Consider the following 17,959-nt stretch of genomic DNA (forward strand, 5'->3'; position numbering starts at 1 on the left):
TTATCCTGAAGTTTCTCCACTCTTATCCTCCTACATATGGACCTGACCTCCTGCACTTTCGGCCTCACAATCCTAATTTCACTGCAGATTAAATAATGATCAGTGTCATCAAAGAATCCCCTGAATACACATGTGTCCCTCACAGCCTTCCTGAATTCCTGATCTGTTATTATATAGTCAATGACAGATCTGGTTCCCCTACCTTCCCAAGTATACCTGTGAATGTTCTTACGTTTAAAAAAGGAGTTTGTGATTACTAAGCCCATACTGGCACAGAAATCCAAAAGTTGTTTCCCATTCCTGTTGGCCTCCATATTCTCTCCAAATTTATCCATAACATTTTCGTACCCTTTTGTTGGATTTCCAATCCTGGCATTAAAATCACCCATGAGCAGAACACTGTTCTTGTCCTTTACTCTAACAACTACATCACTGAGTGCCTCATAAAAAACCATCCATCTTATCTTGATCTGCCCCTTCACAATGTGAATATACTGACACAATCCGAATTTTCTTGCTGGACACTGTCAAATCTACCCATATCAGTCGTTCGATTACATACCTTATTGCAACTACGCTGGGTTCCATTTCTTTCCTGATGTAAAGCCCTACCCCCATTGTGCTATTCCTGCTTTGACTCCTGACAGGTAGACCTTGTATTCTCCCGCTTCCTCTTCTTTCTCACCCCTTACCCGAATGTCACTAATAACTACAACGTCCAGCCCCATCTTCCTTGCAGCCTCTGCCAGCTCTACCTTCTTCCCAGAGTAGCCCCCATTGATATTAATTGCTCCCCATCCCATTACCATTTGTTTGCCAAGTCGTATCTTAGGAGTCCCTGGTTTGTCAGTTAGAGGTGGGACTCCGTCACCTCCAAAGGTCCAAGGCATTTTGCCCTGATTGTTGCCAGCATCATATTTAAAGTACCAGGGAAGCAGGTTGCTAGCCTTACTTGCCCCAGCTCACATTGGGTTTTACCTCTAAAGGTTGAGGGACTAACCAGTGGATTTAATAGTCTTTGCCGCATGAGCACAAAGGTGACCATGACTCAGAATATGTCCGAGATTCCCAGCCTTATTCCTAAGTAACTGGTATCCTGACTGCCGGAACCACTTACTTGGCCACTCATACGTTCATGACAGTAAAATTGCTGTGTTTTTTTTCTCAAAGTCTGAGCAGTAAAAGAAAATGCACACAGAAGTAGTGGATTTCCATACAGTCTTGAAGAAGTTTTGTCGTCCTTCCAACGGAAAGACAGTGCTGACTCTTGACATACAGACAGGTAATGGGCCTCAACAGAGCAAACCCACAGCAGAGTCAGTCGAAGTTTTGAAGAATATTGGTAGGTAGGTCATCACAGAGCAGACCACTGTAGTCTTGTTAGAGATTACGGTACTGGTGGGCCACCATAGGTGTAGACCCACTGCAGTCCTTGTCGAAAAAATGGTATTGGTGGGCCATCAAAGATTCAGACCCACTGTAGTCCTTGTAGAGACGGCCAGCAGCCATCTGTTGCGACTGTGCAGGTGCACAATCACCATCGAACAGTCTTGCGGGCAATATAGCAAGTCCATAAACCACCACTTGTGCACTCACAAAGTTTTTGGAATTGTGCTTAGAACCAGCAATGCTGTTAACCAGTCCCTTGCTGAATTACCAACACACGTGCAAGCACTAAGAGTCCTTACTTCTCACATACTGTGCATATACGATGACCAACAGGAACGTGTCCACTGAAATGAATGCTTACAAGTTACTTAATTTAATGAACTGGTGTCAATTACAATTTCATAACATAAGAATACAATAACAAAGGTACAAAATATATCATTAAAGAACATAACAGTACAGATAACATTTGTAGTAACACAGGCTTTACAAAAGAATAGAAATAAACATGTACATCAGTGTTACAGTAATTATGACATAAGTAAATATATAAAATAATGAGAATATTTTTCGAAACATTAATTTCACACTTGAGCATTGAAACAGAACAGAATTAATAATGTCTAAAAACATCTTTACAAAGAAAATAGCATATTATTAATGCAAATTATATTTCAGGATAACAGTATTCCTCATCATAGTGCATGTAGTTTAGTACTAGAAAAATTCTACAACCTAAATCGTATCAGCTAAACACATAAAGGCAGGAAAAACACAAATACACAATAGTACACAAACACATAGCAGAATAACACAGGAGGAAAGGACAGGGTTTGTTTTCAGTGTAACATTTGGTACTGCAGTCCAACCCAAAACTTCATTCCATTGATCATTTGTCTTATTTCAACGTTTGTTTCTACCAAAAATATCCTATCCAAGCACGCTCTCTGTATTTATATGTTCACATATTTCTTATTTCATTATTTATATTCCATTATCTTACCTCATCATTTATTTCCAAGAAAATCCTATCTAAATCTGTTGTCCCTAAACCCTACTTTTGTTCATATCCTATTTCAAAATGCTTTTTTGGCCAAACCATTATCTTATAGCTCTTGAATGCATTTCTTCCAATTCATCACAACTCGTTCTCTTATACAGCCTACCCCATCTTAAGCTAACTTAAATCTACTGAGCTCAGATGCTAAACTAAGGGCCGAGGCAATGCAGCAGCACAAAACCATTAACTCAAACAGGAATGACAAAAATAATGGAAATTGGCAAATCAAGCAGCATTATATCTAAATTAGCAAAGCAAATGCAACATTGCAACTAATATAAGGCAATTTGCAGCAAATAAGAAAAATAAATCTGTAGTAAAACTGGATTAACAGAGTAATACAAAGTGAAATTCAGGGCTTAACAGAGTAATACAAAGTGAAATTTAGTAGCACTATGCTGGGCAAACCGCAGCAGCAAATGCTATAACTTATATCTAAACATGACAAAGCTCAAGCAGAAAAAATATCACAGTAAAGATAGGAAATGTCTAATAACCATGTCAGATCTTAACACTAGAGTGATGCATCACCTTAACTTACACTACTAAAAAGTTACCAGTCATTGACAAAAAGTATGTATGTAATTCCTGTGAGTGAAAATGTCTCTTTGTGGTCCCTCGTTTTTTTGAAGTAGATCATAAAGTTATTATTTACTGGATCTGTTGGCATAAAATATCTATATTAGTACATCTATAAAATTTTATTTTAACCAATGCTGCAGTGCAGCTAGAAACTAGATATTAAACAAAATGAGCAAATAAATACATAAAGCAAGGCGTGAAACGTCATTCACTAGGCAAATGGCGTCTCCAAAGGCAGTAAAATAATCTCTCAACTAGAAAGACGATAGATATAAAATGTTTCTCATCATTTCATTTTAGTAAAAATCATAAATTAAGAGCTCCACAGTGTAATCATATGTTTTCAAGTTTGAGCATGTCGTAATTGCGATGCTTTCTACAAAGAAATGTCAATAGCGAGGATAATGGCCTCTTTTTTTTCACCTAATGGCTTTCTTGTTTGAAGCGGCTGGCACAGCTGGCCACTCACAACGCATCACGTCAAGGTCACTTGGCTTTCTTACCGACATATTTACGACAGCAGTTTGCACTACAGTGACAATCTCATATAAACAATTTCTCAGGTCGAGTATTTGTGTTACAAATGTGTAGAAACAAAATCCTACAACCATAACAGTGTCCAAAAAATTTTCGTTGGCATTGTAATGCATTCACGCATCTACACACATTTCATAACTCTTAAAGTACGATTCTTGGTTACCAACATCCTTTTTCACAAATCAGCGTCCCTAACCACTACTCATTATTCCTTACCTTATTACACATATACATATTCGTCAACATTCTTCAATATTTCATCACTATAAATATGTTGCATAATCAAATTTCTCATAGAGCATCAGCTTCTTGATCATAAACATCATAAACCTACCTCAACAGCATAATACACATCGTCGTCGTAAAAATAACATCATAACACCTCAGTCAAATCTCAAAAACGTCGTAGCTTTCTGCAATAATGTCAAAACAAAACAAAATTCTCTGCTCATTTCAATAGTGTCATCTACCTCCAACGTACTTTAAAAATCATGCTCCCTTACCAAATACGACATTCAAAGCTCTCATAGTATCACAATGGTTCCGAAAAAATATGAACAGTTCACACAGTGCAGACAAAATACAGGGTTATTACAAATGATTGAAGCGATTTCACAGCTCTACAATAACTTTATTATTTGAGATATTTTCACAATGCTTTGCAAACACGTACAAAAACTCAAAAAGTTTTTTTAGGCTTCACAAATGTTCGATATGTGCCCCTTTAGTGATTCGGCAGACATCAAGCCGATAATCAAGTTCCTCCCACACTCGGCGCGGCATGTCCCCATCAATGAGTTCGAAAGCATCGTTGATGCGAGCTCGCAGTTCTGGCACGTTTCTTGGTAGAGGAGGTTTAACACTGAATCTTTCACATAACCCCATCACTTCATCACTGAAAACAAGTTTCGCACTGAACGCATCCTCTTCCATGAGCTGTTGCAACCGCGCCGAAAATTCAAAGTGTTTGACTTTGTCATCGGGTGTCAGGGCTTGTAGCAATTGTAAACGGTAAGGCTTCTGCTTTGACCTTTTCCGTAAGATTTTCCAAACTGTCGGCTGTGGTACGTTTAGCTCCCTGCTTGCTTTATTCGTCGACTTCCGCGGGCTACGCGTGAAACTTGCCCGCACGCGTTCAACCGTTTCTTCGCTCACTGCAGGCCGACCCGTTGATTTCCCCTTACAGAGGCATCCAGAAGCTTTAAACTGCGCATACCATCGCCGAATGGAGTTAGCAGTTGGTGGATCTTTGTTGAACTTTGTCCTGAAGTGTCGTTGCACTGTTATGACTGACTGATGTGAGTGCATTTCAAGCACGACATACGCTTTCTCGGCTCCTGTCGCCATTTTGTCTCACTGTGCTCTCGAGCGCTCGGGCGGCAGAAACCTGAAGTGCGGCTTCAGCCGAACAAAACTTTATGAGTTTTTCTACGTATCTGTTGTGTGTCGTGACCATATGTCAATGAATGGAGCTACAGTGAATTTATGAAATCGCTTCAATCATTTGTAATAGCCCTGTACAATTTCATAAGTGTGAAATTATCCAACTGTGTAATTGCGTAAACATGTGTCACTGACATAGTAAAAAGATTTTGGTTTCTCTGTTAAATAATCAGATACCTGTGTAATTCAGTGTTAGAGAAATATGGTACCGATGTGTAAAGTTGTATAAGCAAATACCATATTAGCTAGGGCTCCTTGTGCATGACAAACACATGGTACACAAAGTAAGCGTGTACCCCTTCTGAGGATTAATGTAATTATAACCTCAGGTGTTACAGATTACAGCAATGGAATGAAATGTATCACGGAAAACTTTCTTTGTAATTCTAAAATCTTTAAAAATAAATGTTTTAAGTACAAAATTAAACACTCAAATGTGTGTCCTGTAGCGCTAAATGTGCGTCTTGCTGTAAGATAATTCTGTGGAACTGTCGTAGTTATCGTCCTCTATAAGCAAAGTTCTGCTGAAGTCAATGTACTCACCTCCACATAAATAAAAGTGAAACGCTTTGCGTATAGATATCTTAGTTATTACGCTTATTGCCGTGATGAAGAAAGTACTGTACTGTAACGTATTGTTGTGCTACGGAAAAGGCTGTCTCATTGTAGCTATACCACAAAAGTAATTACTAAAACATGTTTTACTTTCCAGAAGAATTCAGAAAAACTGTGCAGATATAACACAGATACAGCGCAAAAGCAATAATGTAAATTGTGTCACTCATTAGTAGCGTCGTGATATAATTGTGTAGCTGTCAAATCAACTAACCACTGTGTCATCTGGTATCTCTCAGAAAGTACTTTAAATCCAGAATGTATTTTCAAGTAAACCAAAATGTTGCACTAAAATCTCATTAGCAGTACCGGTACATTTTGGAAATATGTGAGCCTTATAGTCGTTACGTAATCGTGCAACTAACAAGTAAGAATGTACACACACAATAACACTGTGTCGTCTGTTCACTATATCAATGCACTCGTAAATACTGTCTAAATATGTTCCCTATGTTCTAGACTGGATAGTTAACTTCAAAACAATGTTACATGTTAACAGTTTCTCAGCGTAACAATTTGTAGTAGTAGCGTGGAGCGAAAAATTTTGTGACAAAGACTAAGTTAAAAAGCAGATTATCTCTCAATAAACGGTTTTACATGTGAAATGTGGTGCAATCATTTACTCTTCCAAGTACGCAGAGTTTCAACTTCAACTCAATTATCGTGTGGTATACGTCGGATTCAGTAAGGTCAATTGGAAATCAGAAAGAATTTGTGACTCAAGTGTTTCTTCTTATGTGACAATGAATGAGCTTTAATGAGAACTTTCTGACCAAGATGTAATTTCTTTGCATTTGCTTTACCGTGTAGTTTCCTCCTTTTGTCTGCTGCAGATTTTATATTTTTAATAGCCAAATTATTTATGTCTTTGTGTCGAAGTTTACGTGTATTCGGGAAAGGTACAATCTCTCTGATTCTGTTGGGTGGTTCTTCATTCTTTAGTACCAGAATAGGTGGTAAAGCAGTACCAGAATAGGTGGTAAAGCAGTTAGGCATTTCATTCTGCACGTTTTGAAATAGGTGTAAATATCTGTCCCAATGCTGATGCTTTCTGTGACAATAAAGTCGGCAAAGCTTATTGATTTCTTTCATAATCCGTTCAGACGGGTTACAATGCGGTGAGTACAATTAAATTAAAACAGGTTTGATTTTATGATTCCGAAGCATGCGTGACCAGACCTGAATTGCGATCCGTTACCTGAAATGACTTTATTGACGTGTCCAACTTCACATAAGAAATTTTTAACAAAGGCGTTGGATACAGACCGCCCAGTGGCTTTACATAACGGTGTGAAAGAAACAAACTTTGAAGTAAGTTCTACAGCGACTGGAAAGTACGGAAATTAATTAGATATTCTGACAAGGGGTCCCAAGAGATCCACAGCAGCAAATTCTTTTAATGTAGAAGGAATGATAGGAAACAACAGAGCACGATGTGAGACATTAGATGGTTTAGCCTTTTGACAAAGTTTACAAATAGACAAGACTCTTCGAATTTTCTTTTCCACATTGTTAAAATAACAAGTCGTCTGAAGAATTTGATAACATTTTCGTGGACTAAAATGTGCGTAGCTGAAATGAATGTACCACATGAGCTTATGAACAAAATCGTCTGGAATGCAGAGTACCCATAGCTTGTCATCAACAGTGCAGCGTTTGAAGAGTATGTTGTTTCTAACTAGATAATAATGCCGATTCTGAGTGTGTGTCTTTTCATGCCATTTACTTTTGATGTCTTTCCAAATCGGATCTTTATCTTGTTCATGAGTAATGTCCTTTAAAGATGTGGCGATGAAGTTTTCAAAGGCGACTTTCTGAATGTCAAGAATACTGAAATTTTTCTCGATGTTGCCTTCTGTGTTACTTTTCTCAAGCCCAGCCAGTGCGAGTGACAGTGCGTCCGCAACAATGTTCTCCTTACCGGGAATGTAGACTATTGTGAATTGTAATTGTTGCAGAAACAATGCCCAACGTTTTAACCTGTCATGATTTAATTTTGAAGACATAATAAATATAATGCACGACGATCACTGTATACTTTTACGTGCTTACCAGAAAGAAAGAAACGAAATTTGTTAAATGCCCAAACGATAGCTAAAGCTTCTAATTCAGTAATGGAATAAGCTTTTTCAGATTTTGTTAGCACTCTGCTAGCAAAAGCAATGGTTTTCTGAACAGTAGTGCCATTTTCTATGGGTTCTTGAAATAAATGGGCACCAAGACCGAATTTAGAAGAATCCGTGCTAAGGCAGAATTCTTGCAACAGATCTGGATGAGCTAGTATTGGCGCGTTAAGTAGCGCTTCTTTCAAAGAATTGAATTCCAGCGGTGCCTGTTTGTCCCAGTTCCAAATAGTATTTTTTCCAGTGAGAGAAAAAATTTTTGGTAGATCTAGAATTTGCATATTCAGAAAACGACTGTAAAAATTTACGAGACCTAGAAAACTGCGGACTTGTTTTTATGTGAATGGAACTGGAATGGCTCTGATTGCTTCTAACTTTTCAGGATCCGGCTGAATGCCTTCAGAGGAAATAATATGTCCCAAAAACCTCACCTTTGACCTACCGAATTCAGACTTTTTCAAGTTAACTGCAATTCCAGATTCTTCAAAAATACGTAACAAACTGTTCAGGATGCGATTATGTTGTTCCCATGAGGCTCCTGCTATTAGAATATCATCCACATATAAGGTGATGTGACGTTTTAGGAAATCAGGTAATACAGAGTTTAGCCCATGAATGAATGCTGACGAATAAATGTTCAAAGCAAAAGGAAGTTTCCGAAACTGATAACAAACGCCGTAACAAAGAAAAGCTGTGTATTTTCTACATTCTGGATGAAGTTCGATCTGAGAAAAGCTGGATCTGAGATCAATAGAAGATAACACTTTTACACCATTACAATTTTGAAGAAGTTCTTCCAACTTTTGCGGCCTGTCTGTTTCAGGAATGATGATAATATTGCTTTGTCTCGAATCTAAGACAAGCCTGATCGATCCATTTTTCTTCTCAATAACATGTAATGGATTGTTGTATGAGCTAACCGCAGGCTCAATAATGCCCTTGTCAACCATAGATTGTATTTCAGCTCTATCACGGTCCCTATAATGTGCTGGAATTTCATATGCTCTAACACAAAATTTAGTATGCTCACGACCACGAAATTGGTATTGAATTCCCTTGATTGTTCCTGTTTTGCGAGTAAAAACTGTGGAATGTGCTTGTAAAATCTCAAAAACGTCCTGCCTATCAGTGTCATTACAGTTCTCAATTGTTTGAATTTTATTCGGAATTAATTCGTTAGTATCAAATATGCCGTCGATATCACCCCCGTCAGTACTTGCAGAGTAATTGTTAGTGTCTGGTTCCGTCGAAAATTCCGAACTGTTGTCTAACAGAAGGTAAAGCCGATTAATTTCCTTGTCATGGTTTGAGAGCCAATCTTCAAATTTCAAAGCTATTGACTTACCTTCTTTCTCTAAACTTATTTCAGCATCATGAAAGCTTATGATTGCTTTGTATTCATTCAAAAAGTCTACGCCCAATATAATTTCCGTCGACCATAATGGAACAATAAGAAAGTTCATAGAGAAGCTGTTGCTTTGACAAAAGATTTCGAAGTTGGTTTGTTGGCGTACTTCTACACTTTTTCCAACGATTGCACCTTGTAATTTAATCTTACGTAATGGAAGTGTGGGGCAATCGTTCGATTTGTTGCATTTGGTAAAGGCTGTTTCACTAATTACTGAAATGGGACTGTCAGAGTTAAGTAATGCCGTAAATTGTACGTCATTCACTGTAATGTGAATTACAAGATATGCAATGTTTTTATGTTTTACGTCGTGTTCCTGGAGTAAGATGTCCCTAATGTCTTCCATTTTTACATAATTACTAGCCATGGCAGCTATGTTGTCAGATTCATAAGTACGTTTTGTGGCTGCCAGCGGCGTGAGTCATTGCCTATTGTCTCTTTGTTGGCCCGCATCATTATTGGGATTTGGAGATCTAACTTCTACAAATTCACCTTGTCGAGAGGGCCCTGCCCTGTTTGAATCCCACCAGTTCTGATGAAATTCAGGTCTGTCGTTTTGTCGGTAGTTTACATAGTTTCTTTCTTCTCGGTCATGTGGTGGAGAATTTCTCCCGGAATCGTAACTGCACGGTGGACCGTTACGTCTGACGTTATTTGGTCTCCCTTGATATTAATTATCTTGGGTTCCATATAGCCTGTTTCTCTCATTGACTCTGTGATAGTCATTACCAAGGAGAGGTGATCTTCCCTCGTAATTATTACTACTCTGCCAACAGTTGTCATATGGGTGGTGTCTGTTTTGGTTACGATTTATGTTGTAAGAATAGCCTTGTCGTGTCCAGTTATTATTTCTTTCCTCGCGGAATTGTGACAGATGTGACCTGTAATTGTTGTGTTCCTGTTTTCGCATCCCGCGATTGTCAGCGTCGATTTCCAATTTTTGTAAGATTCCCTGAAAACCTTCAATGTCGTCTCTGCAACGTCCTGCCAACATAATATGTAGTAAATGTTCAGGCAATTTGATTAAGCAAATGCAGATGAGTTCTGAGGGACTGTATGGGTTTGACAGGTACTGATTCTTGTGCAACATGTCTTCAAAATATTTCCCAAGACTGGAAAATTCAGATTGTTCGAAATGTTTCATCATTATGATGCTATGTTTTACTCGGTCTTGTGTAGCTTGAGACCAATATGCTGACAGGAAGGCATGATAAAATTCTCCTTCACTGTGACAATTGTGAATGACCTATCGCATTCTTACAGCTGGTTCATTCTCTAAATAGCCACAAATAAATTCTAATCTGTGCTCTAATGACCAGTTGGGAGGGAAACAATGAGATAATTGATGAAGCCACGCTTGTGAATGAATGTCGTTGCCCGAATTCTCAAATGTTTTGAATTTACGTGTAGTAATAAACAGCTGATAGTCAAAATCATCATGTTGGCGAGTCGCATATCGGTCATTGTTACTTCCTTTCGGCGGTTCCATCTCAAAATTCGGTGTACCTTGCCAATTTCTTTCATAATTTTCAAAGTGCCTCATGTTATTATTTTGTGGCAGTTCCGTATTTCTATGTCCCTCTTCCCGTATTGGAGTGCGAGTGCTCTTTGAAGTATGTAATTCTTGTATTACCTACGTCAACTGATCTTCTACTTCCCAGATTTCTCTTTTGTACTGTGTATTGATTTGTTTTGATTTCGTTTGAATTTTCTAATTTGTTCATACTCTTCTGTGTCAGTGAAGGCTACAGGTCTTGTGTCATTCAGATCATCATCTACCTTTGTAGATAAGTTAGTGAACTGATCCAAAGGTTAAGCTACTTCCTCCGATAGTGAACAGATTTCCTCAGTGTGTTTTTCTGTACCAAGTTTCGGAGTGTCCATTTGTGTTGAAATCGTATCTACTGTGTCCTTTAAGTTTTCCTGAGTTTTTGCAAGTTGCGTAACCGAATCTGTAGATGCAACTGAGTAAATTTTAGCTTGCATGGTGTTGTGATTTTCATGAACAATATTTTGCAGTTCTTTTATGGCTGCTTGGTGATTCAGTAATGCATTTTCATGACATGAAAAATAGGTTGAAAATGCTCACAAATTTGTGTTTTTACGTCATTACAGACTTTTTGACATTTCGATTCGAATTTAAGTAACTCAGCAGTTAAATCTTCACGTGTTTGTTGAAGCGTATGTTCCAATGAGTCTAACTTTTGAAGCTGTTGCTGTGTTTGTCTCTGATTTTGTTTCATTGTGTCTAACTTTTGTAGCCTTGTCCCATTTGTTGCATTAACTGTAATAACAATGCACAGGTGTCTGAAACATGTTCCTCAGTGCTATTCGGCAGTGCATTTGAACCGGCAATATTCGCTTTGTGAAGAACAGAAAATGTGTCTTGACTTATTTGAGAAAACGGTGAGGACGCAAAACTTGAATCTACAGTATTTGCAAGATTGTGTCCTGTCATTTCAGATTCCTGAGACGAGGTGTTGCCGTCCGATCGATCGATAATGTTTCCCTGTTCACTAATTGTTTCACTGTCTACACCATTATTTGCAGCCCGTTCCATTTCCCTATACTCAATTACCAAATTACTACTTTGAACATTAGTTAATTCATCACACGGTGGCGCTAACTCACTGCTTTCGTCTTCACTGTCATTTCTTAGTTTACTTTGGAGACTAGTTTTACGTTTTCCGCACGCCATTATTGTCACAATGTTACACACGATAACACAGTAAAGCACATATCGAAGAGCAAAATAAGAAAAAAACATCAGCATAGCACTGAAAATAATATCTAGTTAATCGCAAGTGCAGATGCGAAATACTTGGTGCTGATCTACATGCATGCCACAACAGTTTTACTGTACAACGATGAAAAACTAAAACTACAAAGAAGATTCTCTCTACAATTACGCGCTAGCAATAAACAATAGCTACACTAATTACACAAACTACGAGAAAAAATCAGAAGATTCCAGTGAGGTATCTTCGGCTAAGGATCGACATATGAAACGTCCCTTTATAAAAATTATAAATGACTGTGCTTAAACTGACACACAATATTTTTTAGCGCAACGCAATCTGGCTTTCTTTTATCCCTACAAGAGAATGGCCCTGACTAAATTAACCTATACGTTTCACAAATCACTTACCTCACAAAAATCTTCGTTACTCGAACTACTGCAATACAGCGAGCACCACTACTGCCAGCTAAATAAAAGATTCAAACTACAGAAGGCACTAACTACTGATAGGCATAGTTAGCAAAAGAAAGATTTTGATAGAGAACAAACAATGTATTTACCTTAATAGTGTTCAAAAGTCATAATATATATCAGTCCATGATATCCAGTATTACAAATTTACTCTTTCTGATGGACACACGTCCAGATCTTCCGCTCTCAAAATTCCGCCATCTCTCTCCCCACATCAACCACTACTGGCTGCTCACATGCAACTGCGCAACGCTAGGCGCTGTTAACAGCCAACTGCACAACACTACAATAGCGATTATTGCAACAGTGCCGACCAGCCTCAGACTTCCCACAGAACAGTCAGAGATTTTCATATAGAGCGCTGCGTGACGTTACCAATAAAAAAAACCTAAACAGCCTAGTTACAAAAGTTCTTGTTAATTTAGTATACAGCAAGTGTTTGTGGGTTTCCTCCGAAAACAATAGGTCAGAATTTTCAAAAGTTATGCATTACTACTAATATTCATCGCTACGCATGAAGCATGGGCATACATCATGGGCTCCACCTTAAGTTCCTCGTGGATGAAGTCGGAAAACACATCATACGAGTATACAGGAACTGTAGATGTACAAAAAATTCTCCAGTCTTGTGTGCCAACTATGACCATAGCCACAGAAGGAAGCACGAATCAAAGACATTGTTCATCTACATCTACATCGACATCTACGTGCTGACTCTGCTATTGACAATAAGAGAGGGTTAAATGAACCACCTTCAAGCTCTGTCTCTACTGTTCCACTGTCGAATGGCGCACGGGCAAAACGAGCTCTTAATTTTTTCTGTACCAAGCCTGGTTTCTCTTATTTTATCGTCATGATCATTTCTCCTTATGTAGGTGGGTACCAACAGAATGTTTTCACAGTCGGAGGAGAAAAATGGTGATAGAAATTTCATGAGATGATCGTGTTGCAACGAAAAACGCCATTGTTTTAAAGATTGCCTCTCAGATTCAAGTATCGTGTCTGTGGCACTATCTCCCCTAATTCGCAACAATACAAAATGAACTGCCCTTCTTTGTACTTTTTCGATGTCATCCTTCAGTCCCACCTGATGCACATCCGACACCACACAGTAATACTCCACGATAGGGCAGACAAGTGTGGTGTAAGCAGTCTCTTCAGTAGGCTTGTTGCACCTTCTAAGTGTTCTGCCAATGAACCGCAGTCTTTGGTTCGCTCTATCCACAACTTTATCCATGCGATCGTTTCAGTTTAGCTTATTTGTAATTGTAATCCATAAGTATTTAGTTGAATTTACAGCCCTCAGATTTGTGTGACCTATCGTGTAACCCCAATTTATCGCATTTCTTCTAATATTCATGTGAATAACTTCACACTTTTCTTCATTCATGGTCAATGGCCATTTTTCGCACCATACAGATCTTATCTAAATCATTTTTCAATTCGTTTTGGTCATCTGACAACTCTACAAGACGGTAAATAACAGCTTCATCTGCAAACAATCTTTTGGCTACTGAGATTGTCTCCTATGTCGTTAATATAAATCACGAACAGTAGAGAGCCTATAACGCTGGATATTATTTGTATTCTAAGCTTTGACTTTCCGTCTATTACTACGAACTGTGATCTTTCTGATAGGAAATCACGAATCCAGTCGCACAACTGAGGCGACATTCCTTAGGCACGCAGTTTGGTTAGAAGAAGCTTATGATGAACGGTGTCGAAAACCTTCTGAATATCTAAAAATAATAGAATCACTTTAGCATCCCCTGTCGTTAGCACTCACTACTTCATGAGTATAAAGAGCTAGTTGTGTTTTACAAGAACGATATTCTCTGAATCCTTGCTGACTATGTGTCAATAAATCGTTTTGTTCTATGTAATTCATAATGTTCGAACACAGTATATGTTCCAAAACACTACTGAAATCGACGTTAGTGATACGGGCTTGTAATTCAGCGGATTACTCCTATTTACATTTTTAGGTATTGGTGTGAGTAACTCAGTTACCTGAGATAACCTCATCTCACGTCAGAATCATAGACAATGTAATACCAACACGCCCGGACAATGGAGAAAACAGGTTGGCTGTACCATATCCTCCCATGATAAGTGTGGGTCGCTACACGAGAGCTGATAACATCTAGTAGCATGTATAGCCCTTGCGACAAGTAACACTTGCAGATAAACTTTACCGTCATATTGCTATCGCTGACAGCAAGTTCGGCATATTACAGGCTCGTGACAGCTTTTGTTGTTCCCTGAGACATAACGGGTACTCAACGACAACGGTAGCCAAACAAGTGAATGCCGTTACATGCGTACTGCAATGAAAGGTAACAATCTGCAAGTATAGCTCAAGCAATGCCCCGTTAAACGTTCAGTCTGCTGTACAGGTTTTCTGTGGAACTTTCTTTACAGCTTGCTACAAGCTCTAACCACCAGAAGCTTCCATTCTACTGTCCCCAACGTAAAACTAAACTAATGAGTGTGTGTACCCATATTCCCGCATTCTGTGGGTCCGTAAGTAGTAACATGAAATATACGTAGCAGAAATGACTGTAAAATTTTTACACATGGTCGCTATGCAAGAACATGCTTGTAATGTTATGCTGAAAATGTAGCTAATTTTAAAAAACACATTTCCAGACCATTTGGTCACTAAATAATCTAGTGCATGTGCGGCCAAGAGTTCGGCTTGAAAGCTGGGCCCTGGCACGATTGCCATAGCGCTCACGAGGAAAACGTGGTATGTGCCCAAGCCAGATTTCTCAGATATTTCACTCAGCAGAAGAGGGGTCAAAATAAGACACGTGTATCGGCTTGTACGTACGACCGTGTCTGGAAAAGAGACGGTCAAAGTTTTTGAGGAACTTTATATGCTTTTTCATGAATAAACAGTTCAACCGAGGGGGTACAATGGCTAGCTTCACACTTTTGCGCCTTGTATTGGAAACCCCATTATTATTCTTAATTTTGTTTTTAAATATCCTACCCACGCCCATAGAAGATTATTACACCAGGCTCTTCCAATTTACAATAAAATACGTGGTCCTCATGCGTCTACTAGCTATATGTCTGGCGAGAATTTTCGTTACAGGTGCCAGTTTTCGGCAAAGCTATGGTTTGCCACGAAATCATTACCAACGTGTGAAATCTTTACAACTGTTACCAAAGTTTCTATCCCAAGTGGGATTCCTTTGAAACAATGTCGCTACCTTTGCACGATGCTGGTGGTGCTCGGAATTTCTATGTTTCGAATGTTTCTAAGATTGGTATCATACAAGAGCATATATTAAATCTTCGTGAAGGATAAACATAAGAACAAAAAAATAAGAAGCAATATAAGAATTGAGGTAAGAATAAAATATAAGAACATGAGAATTGAAAAAGATTGTGACGCACTGAAAATACAATACAGAGTTACATTATACGAGGGGTATTCAGTAATTAAAGAGACAAATTGGTCTGGAGAAAACGCGATTACTTTTACAAAACAATACTTTTTCTGCTTTTCAACATAATCCCCTCGAACGTTTATGCACTTGTTCCAACGGGCTACAAGCTTTTTTATTCCGGCTGCAAAGAATTCTTTATCTTGATGTTCCAATCAAATTCCGACAAACTTTTTCACGTCCACGTTGTGCTGAAACCTCTTCCCAAGTAATGCCTCCTTCAGTGCACCAACCAAATGGAAATCACTAGGAGCTAAATCAGGACTGTAATGGAGATGAGGCGGTACTTCCCAGACCATTTTGTCGATGGTTTGACGGGTAAGTTGAGCAATATGACGACGTGCGTTATCTTGCTGGACAATGACACCTCTCCTGTGAGATCCACGACGTCTCTCTCTCATGGCTGGCTTCATCTTGTGTAAAAGCGAATCCGAGTAATATTAGCAGTTCATTGAACGCTGCTGTTCGAGGTAATCACAAAAAACTGGGTCTACAGCATGCGCTAACACCGTCAACATGACTTTTCCTGCTGACGCTTGGGATCTGAATTTTTTCTTCATAGGTGAGCTGGTGTGCTTGCACTCCATGCTGTGTCTTTTTGATTGTGGCTCATAATAGTGAATCCAAGTATCATCAAAATACAAAATGTTTTTGAGGAAGTGCTCACCTTCTCCTTCATCACGTTAATTTATCTCTGTGCATTCTCTCAACTTTGTCTTCTTGTGTAGCCGCGTCACCTCCTTTGGGACCCGTCTTACACATGTTTTACGGTACTTCAGCTTGTTACAGATAATGTTATGAACACTACCAGTAGTAATGTGAACCTTATCAACTATCATTTCAACAGTAACGCCGTGGTCGGCACGAATAAGGTATTAATTCGACTTTCAAGTGAGAGGGTTGAAACTGCAACTGTTCGGTCAGAACGGTGTTCGTAAGTCACTGAGTCGCAACCATTTTTGAACTGCTCTACCAGCTTGTAAAAATTTGCACGATTCATACAACCTTCCCAACAACCTTTAGACATTGTACAGTATATATTCATTGATTTCTCGCCTTCAGAAGGTAAAAAACAAATAACAGAACGTTGTTCAACTAATGTGGACGTTTTAAGCGGACTCGCCATTTTCAAACGTATTTTTGAGGTTATAAACCAAACAATGTCGATACATCAACCGATCAGGGCTCATACCAGTAATGCCAACTTTAAGCCATAAAAGTATCAAACTTACCCTACTAACAGTTTTTCGCCAGATCAATTTGTCTCATATAATAAACGTATCACACTTATTGTAAAACACAGTTGTAATTTTACAAATAATATAACGCCCTAGCATATTTTCGAGCATTCATATGGGCTAAACTTCTAAGAACATGGGTATATAAATGAAAAACTAAAATAATTTAACCCAATAAATACAATTAATTTATTTTCGCATACAGCGCACAAAAATGAGAGACTGCGACGCTAGGCACTGTGCTACCAGTCGCCTCAGATAATCCTACACTAAGAGGCATCTAAACTGCGCTAATGACTACTAGTTCCGTCTTCTTAGAAATGATAAGGATCTACGGACAAGCAGAAACACGTGTGGCTTGTTTTGACTCCTCTTCCACTGAGCGACGATTCTTGGAAATCGGATGATCGCAACTTGTGTTCTACTCGTCGGCCTGGGTACACATTTGCCCAATCGCCACAGCACGCTATCTGAGCCTGAGGAGAGAGAAGATGGAAAAACTGCAAACTCCCCGCATATAAATGGTAATACAGTCGCACTGGTACGACTTGTTTTATATTTCACTTATCTGAATTACGTATATCACAAAATTACTGTCAGTATAATTTATCGTTGGCGTGCTGAAGACATAACACGATTTTTATGTGGGACAGATTGTCGGATAAGGGCAAATGCAGACAATTCGACAAAATTTCGCTCTGAGGTTGGCAGGTAATGGTAAGTTTTTTAGTTTCATACTCGACATAATGCATTCGCAGACATATGTTGACTGAAATACTGTAGCATTTTTGCAACATCTTTGCGGAAACGTGGATATCTGCCGGAGGAAAGCAATACAGACGTCATGGAAAGTTGTAACATAAAATGATTTGTCCTTAAAACGGAAACTGCTTTGAAA

Source organism: Schistocerca cancellata, chromosome 8 (assembly GCF_023864275.1).
Source record: "Schistocerca cancellata isolate TAMUIC-IGC-003103 chromosome 8, iqSchCanc2.1, whole genome shotgun sequence".
Taxonomy (NCBI): domain Eukaryota; kingdom Metazoa; phylum Arthropoda; class Insecta; order Orthoptera; family Acrididae; genus Schistocerca; species Schistocerca cancellata.